Genomic DNA, 17,374 nt, shown 5'->3' with positions numbered 1-17,374 from the left:
AAGTTCTTTAAGCAAAGGCTAGTTCATTGGACTGCCAATGATTCAGGCCATTTTGTAATGCCAATTACTTCACTTTTATCCTCATCAAGAATGATAAGACCTGGGCAAGGTTCATGGTTCCTAAGGTGAATTTGAACTAGAAGAAAACACCAGTTCATGCATGACAAAAACTCTCATAGATTGGAGTGCCAGCCTCTTCAGCATGGTCACCTTCTCAGCTTGGACCCCAAACATCATCAGAAACCACTTAATTGGTTCACTTTAAGAAACCACTGTCATAAGAATCAGGAAAAACCCAAATTCATATCATCAGTATATTTTTCTCCTTGTAGGTGAGCCCTTGTGAGCAGCCAAATCAGAAAAAGGCCATTTGTTCAGAAGGTCCTCTGTTGGAATGAAATCAGATCAAGCAGAAACACTAACTTGAACTTCAGAAGGAATATGGTCTTGCTTTAAAAAAACAAAAGCAAAAAATCCCCTTTAAAGTTCACTGATATCATTCTCTGCATCCATAACTACACCAAGACTCATTGGAGATCAAATACTATAAAGCCCAGCTACTAGGTAGGCAGGTGCTCGTTGACTGAGTATCCCACCTTATCGGCAAGTCTTCCTTTGGACATGGTAATTCATGCAGCCAAGACTCTTATCTTTCTAGTTACTTTGCATACATAGTCTGCTTTGATCGCCAAGTTCAACTGTACAAAAGTAATCTTATTTTCTTCCTTTCCTACACCTTGCTGAGGCCCACACTGCAGAAATACTACCATTCCCTCCTAAACAATAGGGCTATCATTTCTGTATGAGAAGCTAAGCACTCATTCCTTTTTGAAAAGAATCCTCTCCTGAATTTCTGTTTCTCCTTAATTTTAAAGACTCTAAGAAACCTATGTAAACTTAAAGATATAAATACATGACAAATTTAAATTATATTCCTTCTTAAAGTTTGGGCTTTGAACATTAGCAGAAGTTATGGCTTTGTAAGTATCTGTATCAGTACCTCATTTTGCTCCCATTCCATATTTTTAGAGTCAATAGTAAATTCTTCCCTAATCCCCTCTTCATTAAGTTCAAATGGAATTCTAGCCTATCAACCACTTATGTTGATTTGCTTTTGTTCTAATTCTACAGAAAGTTTAAAAAAAAGGGAGGAATGTATTTCAGAAGGCTCTGTGCTTCCCGGAACAATCCAGTATCACAGCAACCACTCAGTCTATGTGTCCTAAAAAGAGTCTGGAAAACATTTACTCTGCCTATTTATATATTGGGCCTGTTTCCATGGCACTCCCAGGTTTAAATAATGCATGGAGCTCTTCTCTACCCATTCTGATTAATTATGCATTTACAAATGTTTACTGAGCATCTCTACTCTGTGTCAAGCACTATATGAGGTATGAGCCATACAAAAGAGAACAATAATGTTTATATCTAGAGTCAGCATCTACAAAATTTTTAAGTTGGGCAATACTATTAGGAAAAAAAGAAGTGCTAAATCTATTATTTATTTATAAATAACATACATGTGTTCCTGTACAAATATTATATATAATCATTCATAAAAATAGCCATGTTAAATGGATCAGATTTTCAAAAGTTAACAAGAATGTATGTTCTAACATTTTCTTCCCTAACACCACTGGGTCAATTTGCATAGTGATTTAGGTGTGCAGGTGCCCTACTCTGAAGACCACTGAACCTGTTGACCAATGTTTAATGTATCTGTCACTGATATCGCAATAGAGAATTTGTAAAATGCAAGTGTATTTTTGAACTATTTTACAGATGAATAAATCTCTTTCAGAATGTAATAAGAATTTAAGAATCACATGTCAATGTAGGAAAACAACTGAAAAAGAAATATATTTTTCTTCAAACCTCTGCAATTTCCCAGACATAAAATTATGTTATGTTATGATTTCAGATTGGAAACTTAAATAATACATGACATGCAATGGATGTCTCAACCTGGAATTCAGACAAAGAATATAAATATTTTCTTTTATAGTTCTACTTCTTTACCTTTATGTTAATCAATATGAATTAAATTTAGTGACATGCCAGTACAATATACAATACAATCATTAAATGGTATGAGTTAAACAAATAAAAGATTGATTTATAATTATGATTCTTTATTAAATTTTTCTTTAACAAATAATATAAGTATTGCTTATTGCCATAATTCATCTTATTGGTGTATTGGTACACTAATAATTCTTTTTAAAAATAACTTTTCAGAAGATGACTAAAAAAGGTAATAGCCATAGACCTAATTGTTAAAGAGGTGTTGGGTAAAAGAAAACATCTTGTCACTTTTAAATATACGAAAATCTTAAAATTTCAAAACATATACATATTTGTAAATAAATATATGTGTATGTTTGTATCTACAAACCATAGGATTTGAAAAGGGAAAGAAGTGATGTTACATGGGAAATCCCATTAGTAGGAAAATAAATTTTTGATACTAGTTATGAAAACAAAATATTGGAGGTCAATAGGGTAAAAACAGGCTACTTGGGAAACTTCAGTAATCAATAACCAAAGCTTTTAACAGTCTCACTTTAGATCTAATGTGGAATCAGAATATTTTAAATGGGAAAACAAAAGTTACTTAATATGAAAACTTTTAGCTGGACTATTAAAGAAGAAGGATGCTATATTTGAGATCTCCTGATGTCAAGGAAACTGAAATTCACGTTACTACGTGAAAGAAGCTTGAAAAGGGCTCACATACTGTATGATGCCAGTTATATGACATTCTGGAAAAGGCAAAATTATGTAGACAGTAAAAAGATCACTGGCTGCCAGTAGCAGGAGGTTGGTAGAGATGAACAAGAGGAGCTTAAAGGATTTTTAGGGCAGTGGAACTATTCTGTATGATATTGTAATAGTAGATACTCGTCATTACACATATGCTGAAACCCACAGAATGTACAACACCAAGAGTGAATCCTAATATAAACCATGGACTTTGGGTGCCTATGATGTGTCAAACGCAGATTAATTAACTGTAGCATATATACCACTTTGGTGGGGGATATTGATAAAGACGGAGGCCATGCACTTGTGGGAGCAAGGGGTATATGGGAACTCTGTACTTTCCTCTCAAATTTGCTGTAAATCTAAAGTACTCTAAAAAATATATAAACTTAAAAAATAAAGTCCACTTTAAACCTTTGTAAGCTCTTGGATGCTGCCATTTTTTAAAAGGAAGTAAATGTTTTTCAAGTAAAATTGTAATATTGTTTCCTCAGGTTTTAACTAAAACATTCCACTATTGAAATTTTAAAGTGAAGTTATATGACTAAAATGAGCCCCTTATACATAGATGGCCCAGAGCGTAAAAAATATTGACAAGTTTTGGTTGGTTGATGCACCTTTCTATAAATTCCATTAACTTTTCCTGTACCCTTATTTGAACAAATAAAAGCAATGATTAATGCAAAAAAATTTTAGTGTTGTATGTGCTCAGCAAGACAACTCAAAATATTCAATAAAAGACCATTTTGGACTCTGTACTTTGAAATAAAGCAAAAGACTGAATGAAAGCAGATAATGGACCAGGTTAGAGGAAATTGTGAGACAATGGATCAAATAAAAATTATTGGACATCCCCAAGAACCTTCTAATAGCTTAAGTGTGCCTTACAAATAGTTTCATATTGTAATTTTTATCCTTAAGGCAAGATCGAAGGGGGGGAAATGCTTTGCCTTTTATGTTTCTATAATATTTACTTCATTACATAAAAATGTTAACATGAATTTTTCATGCTATGATAATGATGTCTCAGAACTTTTCAAAAATGAATGTATTTATTTTTGGCTCCACTGAATCTTTATTGTTGCACATGGACTGTAGAGTGGTGAGCAGGACCTCTTCTTCACTGTAGTGTGCGGGTTTCTCATTGTGGTGGCTTCATTTGTGGAGCACGGGCTCTAGGCACACAAGCTTCAGTAGCTGTGGCTTGTGGGCCCTACTGTGAGGGCTCAGTGGTTGCAACACACAGGCTTAGTGACCCCATGACATGTGGGATCTTCCCAGATCAGGGATTGAACCCATGTGCATTGGCAGGTGGATTCCTATCCACTGTACTGCCAGGGAAGTCCATGATATCTCAGAACTTTTGATGTAATAACAGAAAATTAAAAGTAAATTGTGTGACATACTGCTAGTTGTCTCCTAAATCTATTTCCCCCTTCTTTGTTAGTAATCAAGTTCTAGTTAGGAAGGCAGCTAGAGACTACATTGCCCAGTCTGCTTCGCAGTTTGGTAGGGCCATGTGATTAAATTTAGCCCAATAATACGCAAATAGAAATAATGTTTGCCATTTCTAGGCTTTGGCCTTAAAAACACTGGGGATATGTTTCTCCAGCTTCTCCTTCACCTCTTCATATAGGGTGGGGTATAGACATGGCAGTGACCCAGCTTCAGCTATCCCCCCCCCAGAATAATGTAATGCTAGTGATAGCAAAGGAATAGATGGGGAGTTCTTTCCTGGTCCTAAATAGCCTCATGGAACAGAACTGCTTCGTCAGCCTTAGGTGGTGAAATCAAAATATAACACAAGAAAGAAATAAACTACCATCCTATTTTAGCAACAAATTTTTGTGTTTTTTTTCTTTTTTTTTTAGTCTCTTTATTATAGTGGCTTTACTCTAAGAACAAATTTAAAAATAAAAGGGATGTATTGATTAATGTAACTAGAAAGTCTAGGGTTTCTGTGGGCTTCAAGATTGTTTTGATCAAGGAGTCATTCCTTTCTAGGTCTCCATCTTCTATGCACTAGCCTAAAACTGAGCATGGCTCTCCCATGGTGATACAATCATCAGCCAATCACTGAAATTCAAGCAAGAGAATATAAAATCTACTTTGAACCTGAACTTCATGCCTCTCCCTTGAGCCGGGGGTGTATGGGGTATTGTAGTTGTCTCTACCAAAATAAAGATTCAGGTAGGTTTTTAAGAAAAGAAAAATGCAGGCTGGAGAGAAAGTCACACCACTATATTCATTACATGTGACTCTCAAAATTCTCATTCACTGTGAATTAAAAAAAAAAAAAAGGAAAAATATCCCCAGGTCTGATCCTTCTTGGTAACTCCTACCTCTCTGAGAACCTCTGCCTAATAAATTGTGAACTTCTTATCTGTTGTGACTTCCCCAGGACTTGGATAGTGCCAGGAACACAGTAGAACTCAAGAAGAATTTGCTTTATTGAATTCATTTAAATTAAGTTTGAAAAGAATAATTAGGACAAAAGGGAAATCATATTTAAGCAAAATTTCAGGTTAAATTTTTTAGCTTCAATTTTATCTTTGGATATTGGGGGACTAGGCTAAATCAAATATCTGTGAAGGAAAACAGGAGTCTCTTGGATAGATTAATAATTAAAAATAATTAGAGGGAAGAAACAGATATCATTATCATTTCTTTCTTTCATGAGGCTTTTGTTATACTCTACTAGGGGAATGGTTGGGTAGGATGCTGATTGCCAACAGCAATAGGCAGTATGGAATATTTGATGAAGGGATTAAAGTTACAGAGGATATAGTCCACCTCTAGTCCAGACCCCAGATGACAATTACAGACAGAATTGTGGTTTTCCGAGTTGGAGAGCAGGTCAGGAAAGCAGCTCCATCAGAATGCTGTCTTGAGGAACTTATTCCATTCACATTCTGTCCCTTCTCAAAAGCAACTTGGAAAGCAAAAAAACCCTAGACCATACAAAGTATAATTATTATCCTTCCAGACTCTGAAGTCCATCTTGCCTGTGCAGATACATTACAAAAAATCATACCCTTCGGGCTTTTCCCAGAAACCATCTGTTCAGGGAATACAATGTTCCACTTGAGCAAGAGCACGTGGCTTGGTGGCTACAGCCCTGTGGCCCACTGTCAAAGGAAACATCATTCATTTTCTTTGACTAGACTGAGCTAACCATAGGGAAGTGTTGTGGAGATCCAGATTCAATCCTAGGCTGGCCTTAAACATACTACTTAGGAGAGAAAGCCTAACAAAGCAAACAGTGATGAATGGTGAAAGGTGTGTAAGTTCTACAGACATTAGATTCTAAATATCTTGACAAAAGTATCTTTCTAATTTGGTCTCTTGGTCCGCTAACAATGAACTCAGAGAATATAAAGTTTCTTTTTATTAAAAAGTTCTTAATGCAGAACAGCTATGCTGTTCAAGTGAACTCTAGGCAAAGAGTAAATAATATCATAATAACTAACAAGCCCTGAGGTGTTCCTAAAGTGTTGGAAGATATTTTTAAAAATCACTTTAAGAAATCATTGCTAGATGCCTGAAAGTGATATTTTATCGCTATTATTATTATCAAATATATAATCACTAGTCTGTTTTATTGGAGAAGGCAATGGCAACCCATTCCAGTACTCTTGCCTGGAAAATCTCATGGACGGAGGAACCTGGTAGGCTGCAGTCCATGGGGTCGCAAAGAGTTGGACACGACTGAGCAACTTCACTTTCACTTTTCACTTTAATGTATTGGAGAAGGAAATAGCAACCCACTCCAGTGTTCCTGCCTGGAGAATCCCAGGGACGGTGGAGCCAGGTGGGCTGCCGTCTCTGGGGTCGCACAGAGTCAGACACGACTGAAGTGACTTAGCAGCAGCAGCAGTCTGTTTTATATTCCTTTGCCTCAAACTAGTCCCCAAACAGCAATCATTCCATTTTATATATTTGTTAACAACAACAAAAATAGACAAAAAAAATGTCTTTAACAGGCAAGATTAATATATGGTGGTAGAAATCAGAATGATAATATGAGAAGGATGGGTAACAACAGGAAAGGAGCAGAAGAGAAATTTCTGGCAGGGTAGAAATGTCTATACTTTGATCTGGTGATGGTTACAGAGGTTTATATGTTTGTAAAAGGTCATCAAGCTTTCCCTTTAAGATTTGTGTATTTTACTGCGTGTAAAAGATACCTTAATTTAAAATATTTTAAAAATACATATTTTGCTTAGGTGAAATCCTAGATGTAGATGCTTTTGGTTTCAAAAATTTATTTTATTTGTAACAGCATAAGCATGAGTACTACATGGTACATTTTGGAGGCAGCATTTTCTTCACACATGGTCAAAAACTTATATTGAAATTCTCATCACATTCTACACAGTAAATTAATTCATGAGGTTGATTAATATCCCTGGAAAGTAATAGTCTTTTAAGGTAAGTTTTCTTTTTTTTTCTTTTTTAATGGAAATCTAAGGAAATTCTGCAACTCCAGCTAATTTTGCTGCAGTTTTGTGGCAGTTAAAATGTTTTTGTCTGTAGTCCAAACACCATAAAATCCTACATCCCTAAGATTATAATCCTGTGGCTATGATTATGTCACTGGTTTTAATATAATGCTTTCAATATATTTAGATTTTGAGAATAAATCTAAAATTAGAAGAGAAAAATAATATATGCTACACCCAAAATTTTAAACACAAAATTCAGTGTTAGGATCAACTCAAAACATTTCATTTTTTTTTTATTCACTCTTAATCCTGTCCTCCCCTACGCCAGTTTACTCAAAACACAAAATCTTAGGACATAAACCCCTCCACATACAGTTATTTATTCAGTGCTAGTAGAAGGCAATGGCACCCCACTCCAGTACTCTTGCCTGGAAAATCCCACGGGTGGAGGAGCCTGGTAGGCTGCAGTCCATAGGGTTGCTAGGAGTTGGGCACGACTGAGTAACTTCACTTTTACTTTTCACTTTCATGCACTGGAGAAGGAAATGGCAACCCACTCCAATGTTCTTGCCTGGAGAATCCCAGGGACGGGGGAGCCTGGTGGGCTGCCGTCTCTGGGGTCGCACAGAGTCGGACACGACTGAAGCGACTTAGCAGCAGCAGCAGCAGCAGCAAGTTCCTAGGCACTGGGGCAATAAAGGAAAAGAAAGTAATGGCACTTTCCCCAGAGAATTTACAATCTAAATGAGGAGATAGAACAGCTCATTTTAAAAATATTACTATCAAAAAACATTTAAAATTTATTTTATCATTATTACCATTTAACAAAACATTATAAAAATATATCATATATAGTGGTGTGCTGGTAAATATTTAGCAACTGGCTGTCCAGGAAAATAAAAAAAGCCTTCATTTGCAGCTTTTGCCAATTTCTATCCTGTAAATATTCTCACCATGGCCTGATATCAAGGTACTAATGTGAAATCAACTGGCTGGCAAAATTTCTCCAATTTTGACCATCTGCTGTCATGAATTGGTATACACCAATTCTGGTACATGACTGCTTCAGTATCTAGTGAGAATGCAAATTATTTCTGTAGAAGCTTCAAACCTTGTAGAATTGTCAAAGAAACTCACTTTATTAAATATCTACTAAAAATCAAGTACTGCGTTAGATATTAGGAACAAAGATGACTAATTATAGTCTTTGCCCTCAAGGATTTTATAATCCATGGGAGTGGAGTTATATAAGTAAACCACTGGCTATAAACACATACAATGATTAAATATTATGGTAAGGGAAATGTAAAGGAGGGAGCAAGCAATTGGATCATGGGCCAGGAATGCTTCCAAGTGGAGGTAATACTTGAGTCAAATGTTGGTTTTAGGCAGGAAGTACTTATTTTCAAGCACTACTGGTGACTTGATCTCAGCAGGTCTAACAGTTCGAGGTGGGCAAAAGTTATTTACCAGATTATTTGGGGAAAACCCTTTTTAATTTTTCCTTATAAATCTGGTCAAAGGTAAGAATTTTAAATATTCATATCAACAGATAGATGCCAAAAATAATCAAGTTCACTTGATAGTAGCAATTTTCCTAGTGATTGAAACCAAATATTTTAATACTTTTACCAGCACTTCTTAAAATAAGTTCCACGGAGTGTTAATAAATCATGTTCAAAATAAAATTTCATGATTAAGTAAACTTGGGAAAAATTTAATGCAGGAAGTTAAGCTGGTTAGTTATTGCAGTACTTCCCAGTGGCTTTAATCTGCTTCTGTGCATTGTGATCCTTTAGGAGCAGGTTAAAATATGACTCATTTCTGCAGGGGATATTCCCAACCCAAGGGTTGAACTCAGATCTCCTACATTGCAGGTAGATTCTTTATCACCTGAACCACGAGGAAAGCACCTCCCACACATAGTATGACTCTTTTACTGAGATTCACATGATTAGTGTTCCAAGAACTAGACTTCGGGGTATATTAAAGTACAAACGACACATTAAAAGAGTTTTAAAGGGATTTTTTTTTCAACAACCGATCCTTTGTAGACACATAGCTATTCAAGCTAGTAATCTCTCTAATTGTCATTAAGATGGCATGAAAAAAATCACTGCTTTAGTTCTACTTCACCATCTCACAATTATATCATGGGCAGTATAACACCTGACAACTGAGAGTAATTTAAAATATTTCTAGAATAGTAGTAAATGTGGTATCAAGCATGAATAAACACAACACCACTTGTTAAGCCCTAATGGCATTTGGTGAGGTAATATAACAAACCTGTGGCTTTAAATCTTGGTCCATTGCCAGTATCAAGGTTGAACTTATGAATAATGAGTTTTTTCTATGGTAGGAATTTCCATAATGGTTCTTTTACTCTCATTTTCCATGGGGCAGCTTTTGGTATTATCTTTATAAATTCCTTCCTTATTTACTTTTTAAGGTATTTCTTGAAAGTGAAAGTTAGTCATTTATTTGTGTCCAACTCTTTGTGACCCCATGGACTGTAGCCCACCAGGCTCCACTGTTCATGGGATTCTCCAGGCAAGAATACTGGAGTGGGTTGCCATTTCCTTCTCCAGGGGATCTTCCCGACCCAGGGATCAAACCCAGGTCTCCCACATTGCCGGCAGCCTCTTTACTGACCAAGTGTTCAGGAAAGACACTTGGAGTCCTCTAATAAAAAATCCACCACCCACCCATTCCCAGGGTTACTCAAGCCATAGCAGATGTATCAGCTATTTTCTCAGTGAGAATCAGCAGGAAGTTGTCCTGAGAGAATATATATAGAAGCAAGACACTTGTGTTTGGAGAAGAGGGGAAAGACCTGTGCACTGTTTGGATTTCACTCGGAACAGAGCAGTCCAGGTTTGGTAGGCAGTGACTTATCTGTGTCTGTGTGAGACACTCCAGAGTTGGAAGAATTTCTCCCTCCTTCTAGCTTCTTATCTCCTTACTGGTGTTACCCAAATGTCCAGTGATGATGTAGTCTGTTAAGGTCAGCCTCCCCAGGGACAGAGAATGGAGAACAAGGAAGTGAGGGCCCACAAAGAATAATCAGCACACCTTCAGGGCCAACTAAACAGTGACAGAGGCTGCCATTTTGAAATTTCTTCTCCCTAATTTATGTTGACAGATGTTTATGTATTACCCAAAACAGAATACATCTAGTATCTTCAGAGTGTGTAGACCTAGGCCAGACAAATACAGCACACTGTTGCCTGCTTTGGCAAACAAAGCTTTATTGGAATCCAACCATGCACACCAACTCTACAAAGGCAGCATTAAGTATTTTCAGGAGAGACTTTAGGCTGGGAAAGCCTAAAATATTTACTATCTGGCCTTTGATAGAAAAGGTTTACCAATCCCTGGTATAGACAGTCCTTTTACTTTTCAAATTTTCAAAAATGTTTCCAAAGTGACTTTAAGTTTATATTCTTAAAATCAGATTTTCTCTGTGAAAAGATTCAGGTTATTTCATACTAAAAAGTAAATTATAGTTAAGCCTGTGTAATAGCTAGGCTAGCATATGCAGCTGAAAAGTGGGAAAATAAAATGTTTGTTTTGAAAATATCCTTTTTTAAGATCAAAACATCTGGATATTTCCCAAGACATCTGGAACACCAACTGATTGGCTCATTTATATTTAGCCAGGTGCATTTTGTAAACACTAGCAGTAAAAATTAAGCATTATAGGTAAAAATAATAATTTCATGTAACATTTTTGTACAAAATACTTCATATCGGCTTTCTTATTTTCTTAAAATGCACCAAGAAGTATGAAGTCTATAAATCTGCCAGAGACTTTGGAGTATTTAAAGAATATGATATTGTCTTTTTTATTTGATCATGGATTCTCTATAATCTCATTGTCTGAATGATAGAAGATATCATCATGTGTTTTTTAAAAGGCCTCAAAACTTAAACAATGTATTTTTCAGTAACTATGTAGTAGAATATCAGCAAAAGGTATGAGAAATTTCCCTTCTCTGAACAATTAAACTGAAATAAAACTTGTTCCTTGGTTGCTCAGTGTCAGCTCTTTTGATGTCAGAATTGCTACCGGTTAGAGCCAAATAGATTGTCATTAAAGGGTCTGGGGCTTTGGAGCCAGACTGAGGTTTTATTGCTGGCTCAAATTCCTTTTAGGCTGTTAGGGCCTAAGTTTCTACTTAAAAAAATGAGGATAAAAATTTTATTGATGAAATAGTATATACGGTGCCTGAAAAAGAATAATAATAACAATAAAACAGTGGCTCCCATTTATTGACTTACTATGTGCAGGTCACTCAACTTAGTATGTCATATACTTTACATCATGTAATCCTTACAAATGCCATAAAAGTAAGTACTATTATTATATGTCATTCAGAGATGAGTTAACTGAAGTATTAACTTCTAATTTTCAAATTCTACCCTGAGAAGGGTAGTTACCAAACATTTACTGCCTGGAGACTTGACATTGTCTTCTCTTAAGGTTCAGAGGGGCTTACCTAGTGGCTCACAGGTAAAGAATTTGCCTGGAGTGCAGGAGACATGAATTCAATCGCTGGGTGGGGAAGATCCCCTGGGGGAGGGCATGACAACCCACTCCAGTACTCTTGCCTAAAGAATCCAATGAAGAGAAGCATGGCAGGCCAGTTTAAATTGTTTGCAAAGTCACACACTTTATAAGAGGCGGAGCTGGGGTCAGAGACTAGGAAGAACCCCCCACTACTTCCCAGGGCCATAGACTTTAACCTTTACTATACTACCTCAGCAAAAAGTAGCTATTATTAGTATCATTACCATGGACATTAGTTTAAGAAAATAAAAAATTAATACACTAAAAATATGCATATGTTAGAAACTTCACAAATGTAATTAGGGAATCTAACAGTTTCATGTATAACCTTTTGAATTGAGAGCATCTACCTTTGTACTTCACTTTGCACCCTTATGGCAGAAAGTGAAGAGGAACTAAAAAGCTTCTTGATGAAAGTGAAAGACAGTGAAAAAGTTGTCTTAAAGCTCAACATTCAGAAAACGAAGATCATGGCATCTGGTCCCATCACTTCATGGGAAATAGATGGGGAAACAGTGGAAACAGTGTCAGACTTTATTATTTTGGGCTCCAAAATCACTGCAGATGGTCATTGCAGCCATGAAATTAAAAGACACTTACTCCTTGGAAGGAAAGTTATGACCAACCTAGATAGCATATTGAAAAGCAGAGATATTATTTTGCTAACAAAGGTCTGTCTAGTCAAGGCTATGGTTTTTCCAGTGGTCATATATGGATGTGAGAGTTGGACTGTGAAGAAAGCTGAGTGCCAAAGAATTGATGCTTTTGAAAAGTGGTGTTGGAGAAGACTCTTGAGAGTCCCTTGGACTGCAAGGAGATCCAACCAGTCTGTCCTAAAGGAGATCAGCCCTGGGTGTTCATTGGAAGGACTGATGCTGAGGCTGAAACTCCAATACTTTGGCCACCTCATTCGAAGAGTTGACTCATTGGAAAAGACCCTAATGCTGGGAGGGATTGGGGGCAGGAGGAGAAAGGGACGACAGAGGATAAATTGGCTGGATGGCATCACTGACTCGATGGACATGAGTTTGAGTGAACTCCGAGAGTTGGTGATGGACTGGGAGGCCTGGCGTGCTGTGATTCATGGGGTCGCAAAGAGTCGGACACGACTGAGTGACTGAACTGAACTGAACCTTTATACTGAATTGCAAAGTAAATATGAGGACAACTTCTAAAAGTTAAAATAGAGCCAAGCACTCCACATCTGAATCCACTTTCCTACAGCAATCTTTCTATAGAACAGAATCTGAAATTTTGTATTCCAAAGTTGCATTCACATTTGCAGTAGATATCTTAAATAATGTGTGTTGCCGAAAAGTGACAAAGTCTGCAATTATATCATATCCAAGTTCTAAGAAAGAAAGGTGCAGTAATGTTTGTGAAAAAGCATAGTGACATATGCACTCTATGCCAGAAAAAATCAATTTGAGTTCCTGGTTTTTGTATCCTCACTTCTAAATGTCAGTCAGAGCGATATGCAGAAAATATGTAGCTTGCCTGGCTTTGCCCTTGCCTAAACAGTCTCGGTCAACATCGAAATCAGACTGATTATATTCTTTGCAACCAAAGATGGAGAAGCTCTATACAGTCATCAAAAACAAGACTGGGAGCTGACTGGGGCTCAGATCATGAACACCTTATTGCCAAATTGAGACTGAAATTGAAGAAAGTAGGGAAAACCACTAGAGCATTCAGATATGACCTAAATCAAATCCCTTATGATTATACAGTGAAAGTGAGAAATACATTTAAGGGATTAGATCTGATAGACAAAGTACCTGATGAACTATGGACTGAGGTTTGTGACATTGTACAGGAGACAGGGAGCAAGACCATCCCCGTGGAAAAGAAATGCAAAAAAAGCAAAATGACTGTCTGAGGAGGCCTTACAAATAGCTGTGAAAGGAAGAGAAGCGAAAAGCAAAGGAGAAAAGGAACGATATAAGCATCTGAATGCAGAGTTCCAAAGAATAGCAAGTAGAGATAAGAAAGCCTTCCTTAGCAATCAATGCAAAGAAATAGAGGAAAACAACAAAATGGGAAAGACTAGAGGTCTCTTCAAGAAAGTTAGAGATACCAAGGGAACATTTCATGCAAAGATGGGCTCAATAAAGGACAGAAATGGTAGGGACCTAACAGAAGCAGAAGATATTAAGAAGAGGTGGCAAGAATACACAGAAGAACTGTACAAAAAAGATCCTCACGACCCAGATAATCACGATGGTGTGATCACTCACCTAGAGCCAGACATCCTGGAATGTGAAGTCAAGTGGGCCTTAGAAAGCATCACTACGAACAAAGCTAATGGAATTCCAGTTGAGATATTTCAAATCCTGAAAGATGATGCTGTGAAAGTGCTGCACTCAATATGCCAGCAAATTTGGAAAACTCAGCAGTGGCCACAGGACTGGAAAAGGGCAGATTTCATTCCAATCCCAAAGAAAGGCAATACCAAAGAATGCTCAAACTACCGCACAATTGCGCTCATCTCACACGCTAGTAAAGTAATGTTCAAAATTCTCCAAGGCAGGCTTCAGCAATATGTGAACCGTGAACTTCCAGATGTTCAAGCTGGTTTTAGGAAAGGCAGAGGAACCAGAGATCAAATTGCCAACATCCGCTGGATCATGGAAAAAGCAAGAGAGTTCCAGAAAAACATCTCTATTTCTGTTTACTGACTATGCCAAAGCCTTTGACTGTGTGGATCACAATAAACTGTGGAAAATTCTGAAAGAGATGGGAATACCAGACCACCTGACCTGCCTCTTGAGAAACCTATATGCAGGTCAGGAAGCAAGAGTTAGAACTGAACATGAAACAACAGACTGGTTCCAAATAGGAAAAGGAGTACGTCAAGGCTGTATATTGTCACCCTGCTTATTGAACTTGTATGCAGAGTACATCATGAGAAATGCTGGACTGGAAGAAGCACAAGCTGGAATCAAGATTGCCAGGAGAAATATCAATAACCTCAGATATGCAGATGACACCACCCTTATGGCAGAAAGCGAAGAGGAACTAAAAAGCCTCTTGATGAAAGTGAAAGAGGAGAGTGAAAAAGTTGGCTTAAAGCTCAACATTCAGAAAATGAAGATCATGGCATCTGGTCCCATCACTTCATGGCAAATAGATGGGGAAACAGTGGAAACAGTGTCAGACTTTATTTTTGGGGGCTCCAAAATCACTGCAGATGGTCATTGCAGCCATGAAATTAAAAGACACTTACTCCTTGGAAGGAAAGTTATGACCAACCTAGATAGCATATTGAAAAGCAGAGATATTACTTTGCCAACAAAGGTCCATCTAGTCAAAGTTATGGTTTTTCCAGTGGTCATGTATGGATGTGAGAGTTGGACTGTGAAGAAAGCTGAGTGCCGAAGAATTGATGCTTTTGAACTGTGGTGCTGGAGAAGACTCTTACGAGTCTCTTGGATTGCAAGGAGATCTAACCAGTCCATCCTAAAGAGACCAATCCTGGGTGTTCATTGGAAGGACTGATGCTGAGGCTGAAACTCCAATACTTTGGCCACCTCATGGGAAGAGTTGACTCATTGGAAAAGACCCTGAAGCTGGGAGGGACTGGGGGCAGGAGGAGAGGGGATGACAGAGGATGAGATGGCTGTATGGCATCACCAACTCGATGCACATGAGTTTGGGTGACCCCGGGAGTTGGTGATGGACATGGAGGCCTGGAGTGCTGCAATTCACGAGGTTGCAAAGAGTCGGACATGACTGAGCGATTGAACTGGACTGAACAGAAACAGTCTCAGACTAGGGATTAAAACTCCTATCTGAATAGACCTTCTCCCCTCCTACTTTTTTTGTTTGTTTTTAATCCATCATCAGATTTAAGGATGGTTTGAATTTCTGCAAAGAAATGGCATATAACCAACAACAAAAAAACTGCTTCAAAAGTTTGGCTTTTATTGCAACATTTGGACAAGTTTTGAAGAAGATGTCTTGAAACAGTTAAAGTGCTCCAATAAAATCAAAATTTTCATCTACCAACTTTCAACAAGCTATTTCCTGCAAATTCTGCAAAGAAACCGTTCCATACTCTGCACTTCAGCTGGGGACAGAAAACGTTAGAAATGTGAACAGCTTCTTCAGTTTTGTCTTTTCATCATTCCATTTTTTCCACTTGTGTTTAACCTCGAATTCGATCCTTTTTTTGGGTTACTCACTCACTGGAGAATTTCTGAACAAATGAGTATGCCACCTGGTGGTGAAAGGTGTTTATCAGCCATTTACAAAGAATTGGAACTTTCCTGGATCCTTTAAGAAAAAGACAGTGCCTTTGATACTTCTGCTTGCATGACCAAGTATTCAACTTATTTGTTTCAATTAGAATTAAAGTCAAGTATTGTTCTTTACTATTATTTAATCTTAGTTTTAGCTGGTCAGTATAATGAGCAGAAAATCATTGTTCAGTTGTGTCCTGCTACCCCATGGACTGCAAAACGCCAGGCTTCCCTGTCCTTCACTATCTCCCGGAGTTTGCTCAAACTCCATTCCATTGAGTTGGTACAGCCATCCAACCATCTCATCCTCTGTCGCCCCCTAGCAGAAAATAGCTAGAGAGAAATAAAGGTCTAGACCCTGAAGGATTCCTGTCTTTCTCCACTTTAGGGACCTGTGGAGAACTCAAGACACAGCACCCTAATGCAGCCACTTATTCAGAAGTCAAGCTGAGAATGTACTTCATAGGCCTTAAAAACAGTCTGAATTTTGCTTTTCTTACTCTTGGTACAAGATTTGATAGCTTAAAAATAGATACTGCTGCTGCTGCGGCTAAGTCGCATCAGTTGTGTCCAACTCTGTGTGACCCCAGAGATAGCAGCCCACCAGGCTCCTCTGTCCCTGGGATTCTCCGGGCAAGAATACTGGAGTGGGTTGCCATTTCCTTCTCCAGTGCATGAAGTGAAAAATGAAAGTGAAGTCTCTCAGTCGTGTCCGACTCTTCACGACCCCATGGACTGTAGCCTACCAAGCCCCTCCGTCCATGGGATTTTCTAGGCAAGAATACTGGAGTGGGGTGCCATTGCCTTCTCCAAAAAATAGATACTGAAGAATTTAAATTCTAACTTCGTTTGGAAAATCTATAATGCACAATAACTCACCTAATTTTTATGATTACTAATAGCTTAAAATGCAAAATTAAATTTATTCTTAAGGATAATAGACTGTTTTATGGGAGCTTTTTATAGCTGATGATAGAAGAGATTAAATTACCACTTTAACAGTGAATTGTTTTAAATATTTTAATAACATGCTGATTTTTACAAGAGAACCTTAACTGTTCCCTAATCAGTAGATAGGTTGCAACATAAAATACAGGATGCCAATTAAACTTCAATTTCAGACATATAATAAGTTTTTTAGTATAAGTATGCCCCCTACAATATTTGGGACATGGATTACTGAAAAAAGCTTCTGTTTATTTAAATCTTATAAGTAAATGGGAATCCTGTACTTTTATTTGCTAAATCTAGCTTTGAATGATTTTCAAGAATTCAGTTGACTATCAACACCCTTTACATTCACCCATTTATTCATTCTGGAGAAGGCAATGGCAACCCACTCCAGTACTCTT

General features: G+C 37.5%; 1 long non-coding RNA gene across 1 annotated transcript in view; it reads left to right on the top strand.

Moving 5' to 3' along the window:
- Window positions 1-2,126, top strand: part of LOC109559500 (uncharacterized) — a 53,200-nt gene extending 51,074 nt beyond the window's left edge. The window contains exon 6 of the long non-coding RNA XR_011561421.1: window positions 333-2,126. This is a non-coding gene — a long non-coding RNA (uncharacterized lncRNA). The remainder of the gene's footprint in view (window positions 1-332) is intronic.
- The last annotated feature ends 15,248 nt before the right edge of the window (window positions 2,127-17,374 follow it).

Source organism: Bos indicus, chromosome 1, assembly GCF_029378745.1.
Source record: "Bos indicus isolate NIAB-ARS_2022 breed Sahiwal x Tharparkar chromosome 1, NIAB-ARS_B.indTharparkar_mat_pri_1.0, whole genome shotgun sequence".
NCBI classification, from domain to species: Eukaryota; Metazoa; Chordata; class Mammalia; order Artiodactyla; family Bovidae; genus Bos; species Bos indicus.
The sequence above is the reverse complement of the archived record's forward strand: the minus strand, read 5'-3'. Positions and strand labels throughout refer to the sequence as shown.